Below are 16,073 nucleotides of genomic sequence, written 5' to 3'. Positions count from 1 at the left end.
GTCGTTATCCGCCGCACTTAAAGCATACTTCTCTCTGGGTTGTGCATTCATGGGCATAGTGACCAGTCCTCCTGCATTTGAAGCAGGTTACCTCTTTAGGACATTTCCCGGTGTGTTTCCTTCTACATTTGTCACACCACCTTTCTTCATTAGTATCCTCATATCTCTTGTTGTTGGGTCAGTCTTTGGGGACTTATTTCTCTTTTCAGATCTTGAGGATCCCTTAAACTTCCTCTTCTCGCCTACCTCAACTCTTTCCAAACCCTTTTCCTTAAGTTGGATCTCCACATTCTTGACTGCTCTAACGGTTGTCTTCAAGGTAGTTGCCATTTTTACTGTTGTACCAAAGTCTGCTAGAAACCCGTTAGCAAACCTATCTATCTTGGAGAGTTCAGTAGGCACCAAGTAAGGAAATAGCTTCATCTTCTCGGTGAATGAGGTGGCATACTCATCCACACTAATCTTCCCTTTCCTTGGGTTTTGAAACTCATTGTTTAGGTCTATCAGATCTATTTCGAAGCAATATTGCATTTTTAACTACTCCATGAATGCTTCTCAAGACATCATCAGGGCTTCTCCCTATGGCATTGTATCTGCTAACAACTTCCACCAACTTAAAACTTTGGTCTTCAGTTGTCTAACTGCAAAGACAGTCTTTTGCTTATCGCTGCAGTTGCAGCTTTCAAATACCATTTCCATCTCGGAGATCAAGTTCATGACCTCTATAGGCTTCAGGCTTCTAGAAAGACTCAGTGGCTTGGCACCCAAGCAATTATTACACATGCGCCCATCCCTATCAATCCTTTTGTCTTGGTCGTTTCTCCTGACCACTCATGGTCCAACTTGACTCACCATACGGTTGTAATTTCCATCCTCTGACAACTCTTCATTCCGCTCAGACTGTTCAATAGGCACCGTAGGTTCATCCCGATTATGTTGAAGCAAACGCCTTGTTTCTTCCATTTGACGATCCAACATCATCTGGATCATCGCTTGCACTCCGACCATCGTGATTGGCTCAGGTGCAGCTGCTACTGTTGGATAAGGTGTCTAAGTCCATAACTATTTCTGGTATGTACTTGACCCGACCCGGAATGGTCCATTTGGGTTGCATGGTATCATGCATTTTGATAGACTAAATGAGATAAATAACACTTGTGGTTAATTAATATATTATAAGTTCTAATATATTAATAATATTATTTAATTAGTATTGATGAAGAATTAATCTAGAATTAATTAAGTGATCAAAAAGGAGACTAATTAAATATATGGGTTGATTGTGTAAATAATCCATACTTGTATAGTGGGCTAGATACTCCATGGATCATCAAGTTGGGCTAAGGTCCATAGGATGCTCCATGGGAGTTACAAACCCATGGGTCATGGAAATGAAGAGCCATGTTACATTAGGGTTTACATGGTGTAACCCTAAGTGTAACACACTATATAAAGAACTTAACATCCACCAAAATCGGCTACACTAAGAAATAGAGAGGGCAAGCCGAATTTAGAAGTGTTCTACATTCTCTCAAAGTCATTCCAAAGCACTTGGTGTTGTGTGAAACATTTGAGGCATCACACTTGGGGTGCTAGGCTCTCAAGGTTTTTCAAGGAATCAAATCAACTACAAGGTATGTAATTCTCGCCATCTTTATGTTTAAAGTTCCCCATGTATGCTAGATAGGACTATGAACCTTGGAAAAAGTATTTTGCATGTATTTTAGACAAACATAGATCCAAGGTTTCTAGGGTTGCATGTACACCTTAGGAGTGTTAGAATGCTCAAAACCCATCAGTGGTATCAGAGCCTAGGTTTGTTTATTTGATACTTGATGCAAACTTGTTTTTCAAAAGCCAAAAACTTCCCAGACAAGAAAACTCGACGAGTTCTGGCCAAAAACTCACCGAGTTTATGTGTTATTGCATGAACTCGACGAGTTCCTTGATGAACTCGACGAGTTTGTCATGCAGTAAGCAGTTTTTGGAGCTTTGCTGCTGGAAATGGACTAGAAACATTACCCTAAACTATTTTGATGTTATAAAACTTGTTTTAGATGGTGTAATGGTTATGCTAATCCATTTTCAATAGCTATTATCAAAATTTCAAGTTTTATATGGTTAATTTTATGATTCTTGAAATTGTTGATATGCATGTTCATGAACTTATGAGATCATAGGAATTATTTGTAACTTTCTTGTTAGTTTAATTCATGATCATTATGTGTTTTAATGGAATCCATAATTTGTCCTCCAGTTATGGATTACCAAAAGTCTTTCTTTTAAAGTCCATTATTAAACACATAGGTTACATAAAATGAAAAGTCACTCATTTTATTACATCATTAACTCATAAGTTATGAAAGATGAAAAGTTTTGAAAGTTACAAAACTTTCCCTCAAGTTTTGGAACATGTAAAGTCATCTAGTAAACTTTAGTTCCAATCCCTATAATTTTAAAAGTTAAAATTCGACCCTTATACTTTATAATATTACAAGTTAATAATATATATATATATATATATATATATATATATATATATATATATATATATATATATATATATATATATATATATATATATGTATAAGATCAAGTCGTTTTACCGTTAGTAGGCCTCATTCACGAAGCCGGTCTATAAGGGGGCTATAAGGTTGTTGCCTATAAAATGGCAGCTTAATGGGTGTCCACTCTCACCCACCGCTTCCTTGACTGGTGGAGGGTCGTTAGCCGAACGGGTAGGACAATGACTTAAAATTCTCATTAAAAGTATAATGATTATTATAAAGTAACTAAATGTTTTTATAAATTCCCAATCTTAGTTACTTTAGGAAAATGTGAATAAGGTGCTAACCCATGAAATTACACTTTGCACTTTGATTAAGTCGTTAGTGGAGCGTGTGTGGTTAACCGGCACACTAACTTGGACTTAACAAGGTAGGCAAAGGGCGACTTAAGGTTTTTCATAGGTCGGTGGAGAGCGTGTGGTTAACCGGCACATCGATTAAGTGAAAAAAACATTAAGGGTACCAAGTAATTTGCATGGTTACTTCACACCTTGTTTTGTGATCCTCGGTATCCCGGTCACAAAACATGAAGGGCACACCCGAGATTGAAACATGCCATTAAAAAGTTCAATGAATCGCAAAAGAATCTAGGAGTTTCTAAAAAAACCAAATAAAACCTAATAATTTATATATTTCATTTTTTTCATGGTGAAAATTGGTGAATCGTCATTCACCTACCTTTCAAATATGTTTTAGCTTAGATTACGACATCCCTCTTCTAAGTTATAATATATTGTGATTAGATCCTAGCCTTAATATTACATTTGGGTGTTTTATTAAGGACTATCTTTATATCTAAACTAAACTTGTGTTTTCTTCTTTTTCAGATGTCTTCTAACAATGCTGCTTCTGGCTCAAACCCTACCGACTCCTTCTCTCTCATCAACCTTTGTGGGAGAGTCATCTTTGATGGATCCAACTTTACAGATTGGATCAGGAACATCAGGATGGTCACTCGGTATGAGAACAAAGAATATGTTCTCGGCAAGGAGCTTAAGGTACCTGAGCCAACTGCTACTCCTGAGGAGCTTGCTGAATATGAGGCACATGAAAGAGATGCTACCAAAGTGGCATGCATCATGATGGCCACTATGACAGCCGGGCTCCAAAATTCCTATGAGGACTACTATCCTTTTGAGATGCACCAGGATTTGATGGACCGCTACCATCAGAGTGCTCGTCAAGAGCGATATGAAATCATCTCCTCCATGATAACAACCCGAATGAAGGATGGTGAACCCATCACGGGTCACATGCAGAAAATGCAAAGGTACGTGGACCGTTTGATGAAGATGAATGTGAACTTCCCCGAGGAGTTAGCAATATATATATCATTTTGCACTCCTTACCATCGTGTTATGATCCATTCCGCATGAGATACCACATGAACATGGAAGAAGTCATCCTCAGCAAACTTCAAGGACTCTTGAAGACCGCCGAAAGTGGTCTTAAAGGTAAGTCGATTGTCACCACTCCTACTCCTACTCAAAACTCCCCCCCTGTCTTGGCAATCGGGAAAACTAGAGGGAAGAAGAGGAAGAACCCTTCGAAGGGTACCAAGGGTAAGACCCTTGATGGCTCCTCTACAAGTGGAACCAAGAAAGGTTTCGTCACTCCTTCTTCTGACCCAAAAGAGGCTGAATTCTTCAATTGCCATGAAAAGGCACACTGGAAGCAGAACTGCCCAAAGTACCAAAAAGATTTGAAGGATGGGAAAGTGAAACCCAACCATGCAGGTATTTACACTATATTATCTAATAACTCACCCTATTCTAACTCTTGGGTCCTTGATACTGGCTGTGGTATTCATATTTGTTCTGATTTGTAGGGACTAAGAAGAAGTGAGAATATGGAGCATGGAAAGATAAACTTGATCATGGGGAATAGGAAAGCTTCACCTGTCACCAAGATTAGAGTTTATACTTTGTTGCTAAGTAGTGGGTTTACTTTAGACTTGAATAAATGTTTTTACTCGCCTGAAATGGCAAGAAATATTATTTCTTTTCATGGTTTGTACAAACAAGGGTTTACCTTTTCTTTTGATAATGAAGTTGGTGGAATAAATGCTTTCTTTAATGTGTTTTATTTTAAAGCATTACCTTGTGATGGTGTGTATGAAGCTGTGTCTGTTGTAGATAACTTAGGAAATAATGTGTTGTGTATTGATTCTACTAATGATAATAACTTGGATAAAGCATCATTATGGCATTGTCGTCTTGGACATGTAAGCAAGAAACGCATAGGCCAACTCCAAAAGGATGGAGTCTTGAAGTCATTTGACCTAAAGTCAGATGATAGTTGTGAATCATGCTTACTTGGAAAAATGACAAAGTCACCCTTTACTGGTTCTTGTGCAAGGGGTGAAGGTTTGTTGGATCTAGTGCACACAGATGTGTGTGGACCCTTCAAAACTGCCACAAGGGATGCTAATCGTTATTATGTGACATTTACAGATGATTATAGTAGATATGGATATGTCTACTAATTAAGCATAAGTCATAGACTTTCGAAAGGTTTAAAGAGTTTAAACAGGAAGTCAAGAATCAATTGGGCAGGAACATTAAGATGCTTCGATCCGATCGTGGTGGTGAGTATCTTAGTACAAAGTTCCTCGACTATCTTAGGGAATGTGGGGTTGTCTCACAATTGACACCTCCTAGGACACCACAGTTGAATGGTGTAGCTGAGAGGCGTAATCGAACCTTGTTAGACATGGTTCGTTCCATGATGAGTCGAGCTTCGCTACCAATCTCATTCTGGGGGTATGCCTTAGAGACTGCCCCCCCCCATATCCTTAATCTGGTCCCTACAAAGAAGGTTGCCAAAACACCCCACGCGATGTGGACTGGAAAAGTTCCTAATCTAGCCCACATCAAGAATTGGGGTTGCGAAGCTTTCGTGAGACACGAGACTCACGATAAGCTTGAACCTCGAAGTGAGAGGTGTATTTTCATCGGCTACCCACAAAAATCCTTTGGTTACCTCTTCTACAGACCTAGTGAGAATGTGGTCTTTGTAGCAAGGAGGGGTGTCTTTCGAGAGAGAGAGAGAGAGAGAGAGTTCATAAGCCAAGGAAACAGTGGGAGGCAAATTGACCTTGAAGAAATTCAAGAGTCAAGTGGTGAAGGAACCTCAAACCCTAGCAGTCAACTTGAGGAGGAAACTCCTGTTGATCCAATTGACGAGTCTGTACCTCTGAGGCGTTCCACGAGAGTTAGGAATGCACCTGAGCATTACTATGGTTTCTATATTACTGCGGAAGGTGATACACTTATCAGTGATGAGACACTGGTAAGTCTGGATGAACCTAACAGCTATGCGGAAGCCATGGCAGGCCCCGAGTCTGCTAAATGGAAAGAGGCAATGGACAGCGAGATACAATCCATGTATGACAATCAAGTTTGGAACTTGGTTGACAATGTACCAGGTCGTAAGACAGTTGGGTGCAAATGGATCCTCAAGAAGAAGACCGACATGGATGGTAATGTACACACGTATAAGGCTCGACTGGTTGCAAAGGGCTTCTCTCAAACTCCGGGAGTTGATTATGATGAGACCTTTTCATCAGTAGCCAAGATTAAGTCTATTAGGGTGTTGTTAGCTATTGCTGCATTTCACGACTATGAAATATGGCAAATGGATGTCAAAACCGCTTTCCTTAATGGAAAGTTGGCTGAGGATGTTTACATGAGTCAGCCAGAGGGTTTTTTCAGTACAAAGTACCCTAATAGAGTGTGTAAGCTTGAGAAATCCATCTATGGATTGAAACAAGCACCTCGCAGATGGAATCTTTGCTTCGATGAGAAAGTCAAAGAGTTTGGCTTTTCGAGGAGTGAAGATGAATCTTGTGTATATGTCAAAGCTAGTGGGAGTATAGTTAGCTTTTTGGTACTGTATGTGGATGACATACTACTCACAGGAAATGACATCCCAACCTTGCAGGAAGTGAAGTCCTGGCTTGCGAAGTGTTTCGCTATGAAAGACCTAGGAGAATCTGCCTATATCCTAGGGATAAGGATTCTGAGAGACCGGAGTAAAAGACTAATTGGACTTAGTCAGAGTACCTACTTGGATAAGGTGCTGAAGAGGTTCAGCATGCAGGATTCTAGAAAGGGAGAGTTACCTATCCAGTGTAACGCCAGACTGAGTAAGACTCAGAGCCCGAGTACCGAGGCTGAGATAGCAGAAATGAGTCGAGTACCTTATGCTTCGGCTGTAGGCTCAATCATGTATGCTATGACGTGTAATCGTCCTGATGTGGCCTTTGCATTGAGCATGGTCAGCAGATATCAGGGGAACCTTGGTAAGGCTAACTGGACTGCGGTAAAGAATATCCTCAAGTACCTGTGGAGGACTAAGGACTGGGTCCTTACCCTCGGTGGGAGTGATGACTTGAGAGTTATAGGGTATAGTGATGCTAGTTTCCAGACTGATAGGGATAATTTCCGCTCTCAGTCGGGCTGGGTATTTACCTTAAACGAAGGAGCAATTACTTGGAAAAGTTCCAAGCAGGAGACAGTGGCTGATTCAACTTGCGAATCAGAGTATATAGCGGCAAGCGAGGCAGCGAAGGAGGCTATATGGCTAAAGAACTTCATTGGAGACCTTGGAGTTGTACCAGCTATAAAGGAGCCTATCGAGATTTTCTGTGATAGTGAAAGTGCAGTTGCCTTAGCCAAGGAACCAAGGGATCACGGGAGATCCAGACACATTGACAGAAAATACCATTTCATCAGACATCGAATATAAGAAGGACTCCTCGTGGCTAAGAGGGTATCATCGGATGAGAACCCAACAGATCCCCTCACGAAGGGACTGAGTAGGGCTAAGCATCTCCAGCATGCAAGGCGCATAGGGCTGAAGGATGATATTTGTTTTGGTAGTTAGATAATTTTTGAAATTTGTAAAATGTAATTGACATTTGATGATGAATAAAAGGTGTGTTTATTTATGAGTAAAGTGTTGCTATCTTGTGTTGATCGTTTACTATTATTTCTTTTGCATGTTTTGACTTCCAGAATATTTATGTTGTGTTTTACATATTATTCAAATTATCCACAGTCGGTCATATGTTGGAAGTAGATATGAATCAAGACTGCCATGAGTTGGTTGTAGAGGTCTAAGATGTTGGACATGGCCTCAACACTCATGAGTGCTCATAAGTTCTAAGTATTGGATTCAACCCACACTCGCTGGTATCACTTCATGGAATTTATCTCGAGTGATCGCGAGACGGTAATATCATAAAAGTCTTCAAACCTAGAGATATGACTTGTTGCCTGTGAGTTGGTTATGCATTAATCGTACGAAAACGCATTGGTAACTCAATGTTATAAAACGTGCATTTGTGTGTGATTTAACAAGTACTAGAACAAGCATATGAGTCAAAGTTTATCTGTTCCTTCTTGGAATAGAAGCGATATCTGGGCCCCTCGATGATTTTGTTTTGACCTATGTACCGGGCCCGGTTAGAACTAAATTGATGTGTTCAATTAAGTTCTATGTCAAACAAATCGGAAATCGAGAAACAAACTGCTGGACAATAAGTAAGACATTGTTCCATGTATTTGTCCGGCTGATATCTAGAACAGAGGATTATATGAGCACTTATCTTAAATGGCGTGTCATCATCATCTCAGTTCCGAGAGACCTTGAAAAGAGCTATGATTGCTGATCAGTTCCTGAAGTCATACTTGCAGTTATAGTTATTAGACTTATCCAAGTGGGAGGCTGTTGGATAAGGTGTCTAAGTCCATAACTATTTCTGGTATGTACTTGACCCGACCCGACATGGTCCATTTGGGTTGCATGGCATCATGCATTTGGATAGACTAAATGAGAGAAATAACACTTGTGGTTTACTAATATATTATAAGTTCTAATAAATTAATAATATTATTTAATTAGTATTGATCAAGAATTAATCTAGAATTAATTAAGTGATCAAAAGGAGACTAATTAAATATATGGGTTGATTGTGTAAATCATCCATACTTGTATAGTGGGCTAGATGCTCCATGGATCATCAAGTTGGGCTAAGATCCATAGGATGCTCCATGGATGATCCATGTGAGTTACAAACCCATGGGTCATGGAAATGAAGAGCCATGTTACATTAGGGTTTACATGGTGTAACCCTAAGTGTAACACACTATATAAAGAACTTAACATCCACCAAAATCGGCTACACTAAGAAATAGAGAGGGCAAGCCGAATTTAGAAGTGTTCTACATTCTCTCAAAGTCATTCCAAAGAACTTGGTGTTATGTGAAACATTTGAGGCATCACACTTGGGGTGCTAGGCTCTCAAGGTTTTTCAAGGAATCAAATCAACTACAAGGTATGTAATTCTAGCCATCTTTATGTTTAAAGTTCCCCATGTATGCTAGATAGGACTATGAACCTTGGAAAAAGTATTTTGCATGTATTTTAGATAAACATAGATCCAAGGTTGCTAGGGTTGCATGTACACCTTAGGAGTGTTAGAATGCTCAAAACCCATCATCTACTACATGTACTTGCTCAATCACTTGTGGTTGAGGTTGTTGATTCCTGTTTCCATTCGCGTTTCCAACTCCGTTTCGAGTCCTTGCCATTTTGATCTATACACCAAATCAGACGTTCGGCGTATAATCACGAGAATTAAGATAGGAAAGATTTTATTTACGATCGACGTGTAAATCTCCCTATCACTCCGAAAAGTTACATGCTAGTTCTAATACCGTAATTAACGTTTAGAAATTTGAACACATAAAATTTCCAGATCCGGTCGGCAACAGACCTCATATTCGATTAAACGATAGTATCATAAAGCATCATAAATAATTTAGCACATAGAATCATGTTAGGCATCTTCCCTAAATAAGTTAGTGCTTGTGTCTATTCAGGTGTACTACTTAAAATATATTAGACACACTCAACTCACAATCATTACTTAGCTTTCTTGTAACATCCTGAAATTTAAGTACATCTATTTAACCCTTTTTATTTACCAAACTGTCAAGTTTAGCCCCTAAGTGAAAAGTGTTGCAAACGAGTACGCTGGGCGTACTAAAGAGTACGCTGCGCGTACTCATGCGCTTATTATGGACGCGGACTCAATTAGGCACCCTAGGCGTACCAAAGCTACGTTGGGTGTAACTGGCTCAGATGCAAAACCCTAAATGAGACTTGCGGACTATAAAAGGAATGATATGGTCCTTACCCCAGCCACCATATTACAGAGAGTGAAACCCTAAGAGAGCAAAGCCCCGTTATAAGCTTATGTGTGTGTTCTTAAGCTTGAAAGTGCCATTTTGTGATGGTGAAGAAGAAGAGGAGGCCATGGTGGAAGCTAGAAGTTGGAGGGAAAGCTTAGATCCGAGTTCTATAGAGGTTGGAGCTTCACCTGGAGGTAAAAAGCTCAAAGCTTTCCTTGTCATCTTTGATTTGTGCTTTATGGACCCATTTTTTAGGGTTTTTGTTCCCAAGGTGGAGACTTTATGAGCAAAGGGTCTCCATAAGCTTAGATCTGCCCTATTCCAGTGTAATATGTGTTGTAGGTTCATAAAAATCCAATCTTGGACGTTGAGATTATGTCATGCATGAGATTAGGGCTTAATGGGAAAAGAGGATATATGTTTGAAGTGATTGGTGACCTTTACAGCCATGCAAGGGCTTAAAGGTTCCGACTTTATGACTTAAGGGGCAGTAGGGAGCTTAGATCTGAGTTATGAGCCTAGGTCTTAATCTATTCAGAACAAAAATGAAGAAAGTAGGAAACTGGGACTTACGCTGGGAGAAATCCCAATACGCGCCGCGTAGGGGGTCGCGTTCCCCGATTATGTATGTCATGGAGTACGCCCCGTGTACAGATCTGGTACGCGTAGCGTACCTCTCCGCAGTTGACTTTCATTGACTTTTAGGGTTTAGTCAACATTTGGACCTTTTGGGCCCTTGGAGGGGTAAAATGGTCTTTTACTTTTCTGAGAGAATATAGGAAGGGACTAGTCTAGCCTTTGAGAGCCGTATTAATTAGAGATAATTATTCTATGTGATTAGGCGGAGGCTAGATCAGTATTTGAGTTCGAGATTATCCGAGTTACCCGAGGTGAGTCTTCTCACTATACATTACCTAGAGTGGTATCTATGTGCAGACCGGAGGGTCTTATGAGTTCTGTGTATGTTTGAGTTTATGTGCATTGTGATATATGTATGCTATGTGTTATATAGACCGGACCAGAGGGTCCAACGATTTAGACCGGACCGGAGGGTCCAACGATTTAGAACGGACCGGAGGGTCCAACGAGCTAGACCGGACTCGAGGGTCCAACGAGCTACGGGACTGGAGGGTCCCGCTGAGACACATTGACTGGAAGGTCATACCGAGTTATAGCCTCGAGTGGCTTATGTGCTGTATGTGGTATTTTGGGGAACTCACTAAGCATTTATGCTTACCGTGTTATGTGATATGTGTTTGAGGTACCAGCGAGAGTCGCGGGAAGGCGCCGTCATGATTTGTACACACTGGCAGAAGATTAAGTGTTGAGATTCTGCATATGTTTTATGGTGATGACATTGATATATGAGATTTTGAGAATATTATATGAGTTTTATTAAGTTTGAAAAATGAAAAATTGTTTTAAAATTTACGTCGTTAGAAGTTGGTATCAGAGCCTTGGTTTGAGGGATTCGGATGCACCTTCGGGCGCATCTGAACTCAAACTGAGGATTTGTGGAAATTTTCATAAAAGAAACAATTTTTCTAAAAGAGTAAAAGATTTTTGAGAAAATCAGAACTGAGCAGTGTGTACGATCGGCCAGCGCCCGAACGGTGATTTCCCAAAATACCCTTACATTATGTGCTATGAGATATTATGTGATATGTTATGCATGCTAGAGATAGGCTAGGTATTTCATATTTTAGGACTAGAGTGGTCTGATCTGTGATGCCTTAGCCTAGGAGTTGCCGTTATATGCGATGTGCCTTCGAGTATGTGCTGAGTATGAGTATCCAGTAGGAATCCTTTTAGAGAGGGATCTGAGTAGAGGAGTAATCTAGGGGAGATACCTAGATGAGCATTTGAGGAGTCTTCTGAGAGAGTAGTCAGATGCCCGCGTGGGGTAAAGTTGCTTGGATTCGGTGGTATCCTTAGAGTATGAGGAGAGCAAGTGGGTAATGACCTAGAGTGGTTTTACATGTTGGTAGAGATTATTCGATGCCCGAATGTTGCTTGCTTCGTGCTTTGTGGAATTCTTGATGATGAGAGTCATGTACTAAGTGAATATGACGATATTCAGGAGGTAGATGGCTGGTATCATAAAGAGTTCTTCAGTAGCTGATGGCAGAGAAGTGTGAGAACCTAGGAAGAGCCTAGGAAAGGGTGACCCTAGTTAGATGAGTACGCTGACAGAGTAGGATATTTCGCAGTTGAGGGAACACGCATGACAGGGTTGGTGATTGAGAAGGTCGAGCAGCTACTTAGGAACTCGGGGATGGTCCGTGTGGAAAGTATGGGTAGATGTCGCAAGTAGTATGGGCCCATACTACTAAAAGCAGAGGACCCATACAGGGAACATGCCGGAGGTTTTAAGTAGCAGATCGAGAGGTCATTTCATGGTTCGAGTACCATGATTTGTAGCAGATCGAGAGGTGATTTCATGGTTCGAGTACCATGATTTGTAGCAGATCGAGAGGTGATGTCATGGTTCGAGTACCATGATTTGAGGCGGATTGAGAAGAGAGAACATGGTTCGAGTACCATGATTCGTAGTAGATTAAGAGGAGGTAACATGGTTCGGGTACCATGATTCATAGCAGATCGAGAGGTGGCCACATGGTTCGAGTACCATGACCCGTGGCGGTTAGTGTTACTGGTTCTACCAGTTATTCCGTGGTGATTGTCTAGACTAAGATCAGATGTGAAAGAATATGGGGCCAGAGGGCCATGATGAACGAGTTTTATTGGAGCATCCCTTAAAAGGGAAATCGAGTTAGCTCCGAGGGATTGTTGGTGAGATGCCAGTTGGAGTCGCAAGACTCAGGGATGTTAGGGATGGTGCATTATGGGAGAATACGGTCTGGGCTGAGCGACCGGCCAATGGTAGAGATGTCATTTTCTGTGACCTGAACGGTGCTATTTCTGTTCCTGTGGGAAATAGAAGAGGTATTGAGATTTTCGGTTTCCAAGGTTGGGGGTGAGCCCTGTGGGGTAGCTTTGGTTACGATCTTTCAATAGAGTATTTGGGCATTATGTCTGCCGAGAGGTAATGTTAGAGCATGAGCAGGTTGTCAGCGGGGACTGAGATGGTTAGGAACAAGGATACACCCTATTTGAGCATAGTAGGGCGTGTATTAGCTGCAGCGGCAGAGGATCAAGAAGAGGATATTGGGGCGGTGGCTCTTTTTGTCTATGATGAGTATCGGGTGTGGTAATGAGGACTCCACTCTTATTAAAACCCACGTGATGGAACGTTGGTTGATGAGTCGAGGATGAGGAATATGTTAGTTCGTTATTTTCAGACTGAGATTCAGGGTTACGACTGGACAGTTGAGGTGTCCGGTAGTGGGATGGTACGAGATTCTGAATGACTAGAGGTAGTCATGATGAGAAGTTTCTGAGGATTTCATCGGAGATTCGGGGTATTTGGAATTGCTTGACCTCCATCGGGGAGATCATCAAGCATTGCGTATCACCTTCCAAGAGTAGGTACGATGTTATTGGTAAAAACAGTCTGTGGGTTAGATTGTTGGCGAACCAATTGGTGATGGTTCGAACCCTGAGTGGGGGAGAACCTGGTACTTTTGAGGAGATCAGATATTTGTTCGAGAGCGGTTAGAGAACTGGATAGAGATGGCTTACGGTGCGAATTCCTGAGACCAGGGTTATTGGTGGTCAAGGAGAGGTACAGAGTGAGATAGTGCATGTGGTACGTGTTTGAGAAAGGATGAGTGTCTCCACAGCAAGTGGCCGTTGGTTGGAGACCTTGTGGTGGTTAGGAATCCTTCAAGGTTAAAATGGTGAATTCGAGGTGGTTGGCTTGTGAGGTTAGTTCGACGGTTGAGGAATTCTGGTTCAAAGTATGGGCTATTATATGCAGTATGGGAAGGGAAGAAGTTGATTGGGCAACCAACTTCAGGGTCGTTATGAGTATTCTTGCATGAGTTTTGAGCAATAGAGGAGGAAGTTTCGGATTGTCATCTTCGTGTTCTGAGTCGTTGGCAATTCCTCCGTGTTTTAATTTGGGAGATGGAGTATTCCGGGGTATCCGGGTTTAATGTCCTAAATCTCGGATTATTTTGAGTTTTGAGTTTGAGATGACAAGTGGTGTATCGAGTGTCTATGGTTTCGGTGGGGGCCCTTCAGCTAATTGACATCAAATGGATTTATTTGAGAATGTGAATTGCAGCGAGAAAAAGAGGTTTTGTCACGACGGTGGTCGTCCGAAGTAGTGATGCTTAGCCTGGATGGGTGTGTGTGTACCTATCTATGCTGGGTCGCATAGCATGAGTTAATGATCGCAGTGTGATGTCAAGCTGAGGATGAGATTGTGAAGTGGTAAGAGTAAGTGCGTTAAGACTGCGGGGAGCTACAGTTTCAATGAGTCAGTGCAGAGAGGTTGTGGTGATGCTACGGGGAGCCACAGTACTCACTATTCAGTAAGAGGTTGTGGTGATGATACGCAGATCCGTAGTACTCACTATTCACTGACAGGTTGTGGTGATGTTACGGGGAGCCGTAGTACTCACTGTTCAGTGCGAGATTGTGGTGATGCTACGGGGAGCCGTAGTACTCACTATTCAGTGAGAGGTTGTGGTGATGCTACGGGGATCCGTAGTACTCACTATTCAGTGAGAGGTTGTGATGATGCTACGGGGAGCCGTAGTACTCACTATTCAGTGAGATGTTGTGGTGATGCTACGGGGAGCCGTAGTATTCACTATTCAGTGAGAGGTCGTCGTGATACTGCGGGGAGCCGTAGTACCCACTGGTCAGCAAGAGAATGTTGTGATGAAGTGCTCTCTGACCAGAGCTTGACGCAGAAGAGTTTTAGGATTGGGTAGCCCTAATATTTGAGTTTGTGGAAGCCTGGGGTCGAACCAGGGGCGAGACTGGGGTCTCCATGTTTGTCGGAAGTCATTATAATCTGAATTGAGTAGTGGTTTCATGGCCAAAGGGAAGTGGATCAGTGAGGTACGCGTGGGTTGCGGGTCATGTGTCGCGAGTTGAGTGTTTCGTTGGGACGAGTGATTTCAATTCTGTGCCAGACCAGACTCTCGAGTTGAGTTTGATTCTAGTGGTGTATTGAGTAGGTGGAATGAGATGCCAAATTTAGAGATGGATTCCATATTGAGGGGTATTGTTTATCATCTGATGTCTTAGACCTGTGTAGGTCAGTACTCGAGTACGGGAAGTACCGCGAGATGCATGGAACTATGAGCAGTGAACGACATAGGTCGGGGCTGAGTCGAACTTCAGTTGGGAGTGTAGCATTCGCTTGGGGTAAGTCGAACTTCATGACTTGTGTGTCACAATGGGCCGAGGTAGTTATTGTGAGAAGGGAACCATTGAGACGGTTGAGATAATGCAATGGACCTTGAAGGTTCAACGGTTGGGTCTAGTTCAGACCTGGTGCACAATGTTAAAAAGGGGTATGTGAAATGGAGCTGAGGCTTATGGTTATTTTTATGTTTGAGGACACTACTGAGTGAGCATGATTATTCTCTTGTGTCTGAGGGCAGAGTGTTGAGAATTCACTGTTCGGATGGGTTAGTATAGCAGTTCAGTGGATGAGCCCTGGTGGGATGTGAACCCTTCCGTTCCTTGGGGCGTGATCCAGATTGTTTGGTACATTGGTATGAGTGATCGATAGCCGATTGTTGAGTTTTGTCTTGTGAGAACCAGAGGAGCAGTGAGTTATCAGGGTTTGATGTTCGAGGGGCGATTATCATGGTGATAGCATGAGTGGGCGGTCTTGCGGCGGGCCATGCCACTAGAATTTCCTGAATTTGGGAAAGTCAGAAAGGGGTATCTTAGCGGCAGAGGGGTCGGTTTGGGTTCCAGAGTTGGGAGTTCCTGTTTGGACTCAGGCGTTCATGGAAAGGTAGTGGCGGCATATGAGGTCTTTTCAGTGGTGCTTCTCGAGTCAGGTTCGAGCTATGTTTGGTCAAGAAGCGATTTCGAGGGCGAAATCTACTTAAGTGGGGGAGAATTGTAACATCCCGAAATTTAATTACATCTATTTAACCCTTTTTCTTTACCAAACTCTCAGGTTTAGCCCCTAAGTGAAAAGTGTTGCAAACAAGTACGCTGGGCATACTGAAGAGTACGCTGCGCGTACTCATGCGCTTATTATGGACGCGGACTCAATTAGGTACGCTAGGCGTACCAAAGCTACGTTGGGTGTAACTGGCTCAAATGCAAAACCCTAAATGAGACTTGCGGACTATAAAAGGAATGATATGGTCCTTACCCCAGCCACCATATTACAGAGAGTGAAACCCTAAGAGAGCAAAGCCCCGTTATA

Source organism: Lactuca virosa, chromosome 7 (assembly GCF_052849685.1).
Source record: "Lactuca virosa cultivar CGN04683 chromosome 7, Lactuca_virosa_CGN04683_v6, whole genome shotgun sequence".
NCBI lineage: Eukaryota > Viridiplantae > Streptophyta > Magnoliopsida > Asterales > Asteraceae > Lactuca > Lactuca virosa.
This window is presented reverse-complemented; position numbering follows the sequence as displayed.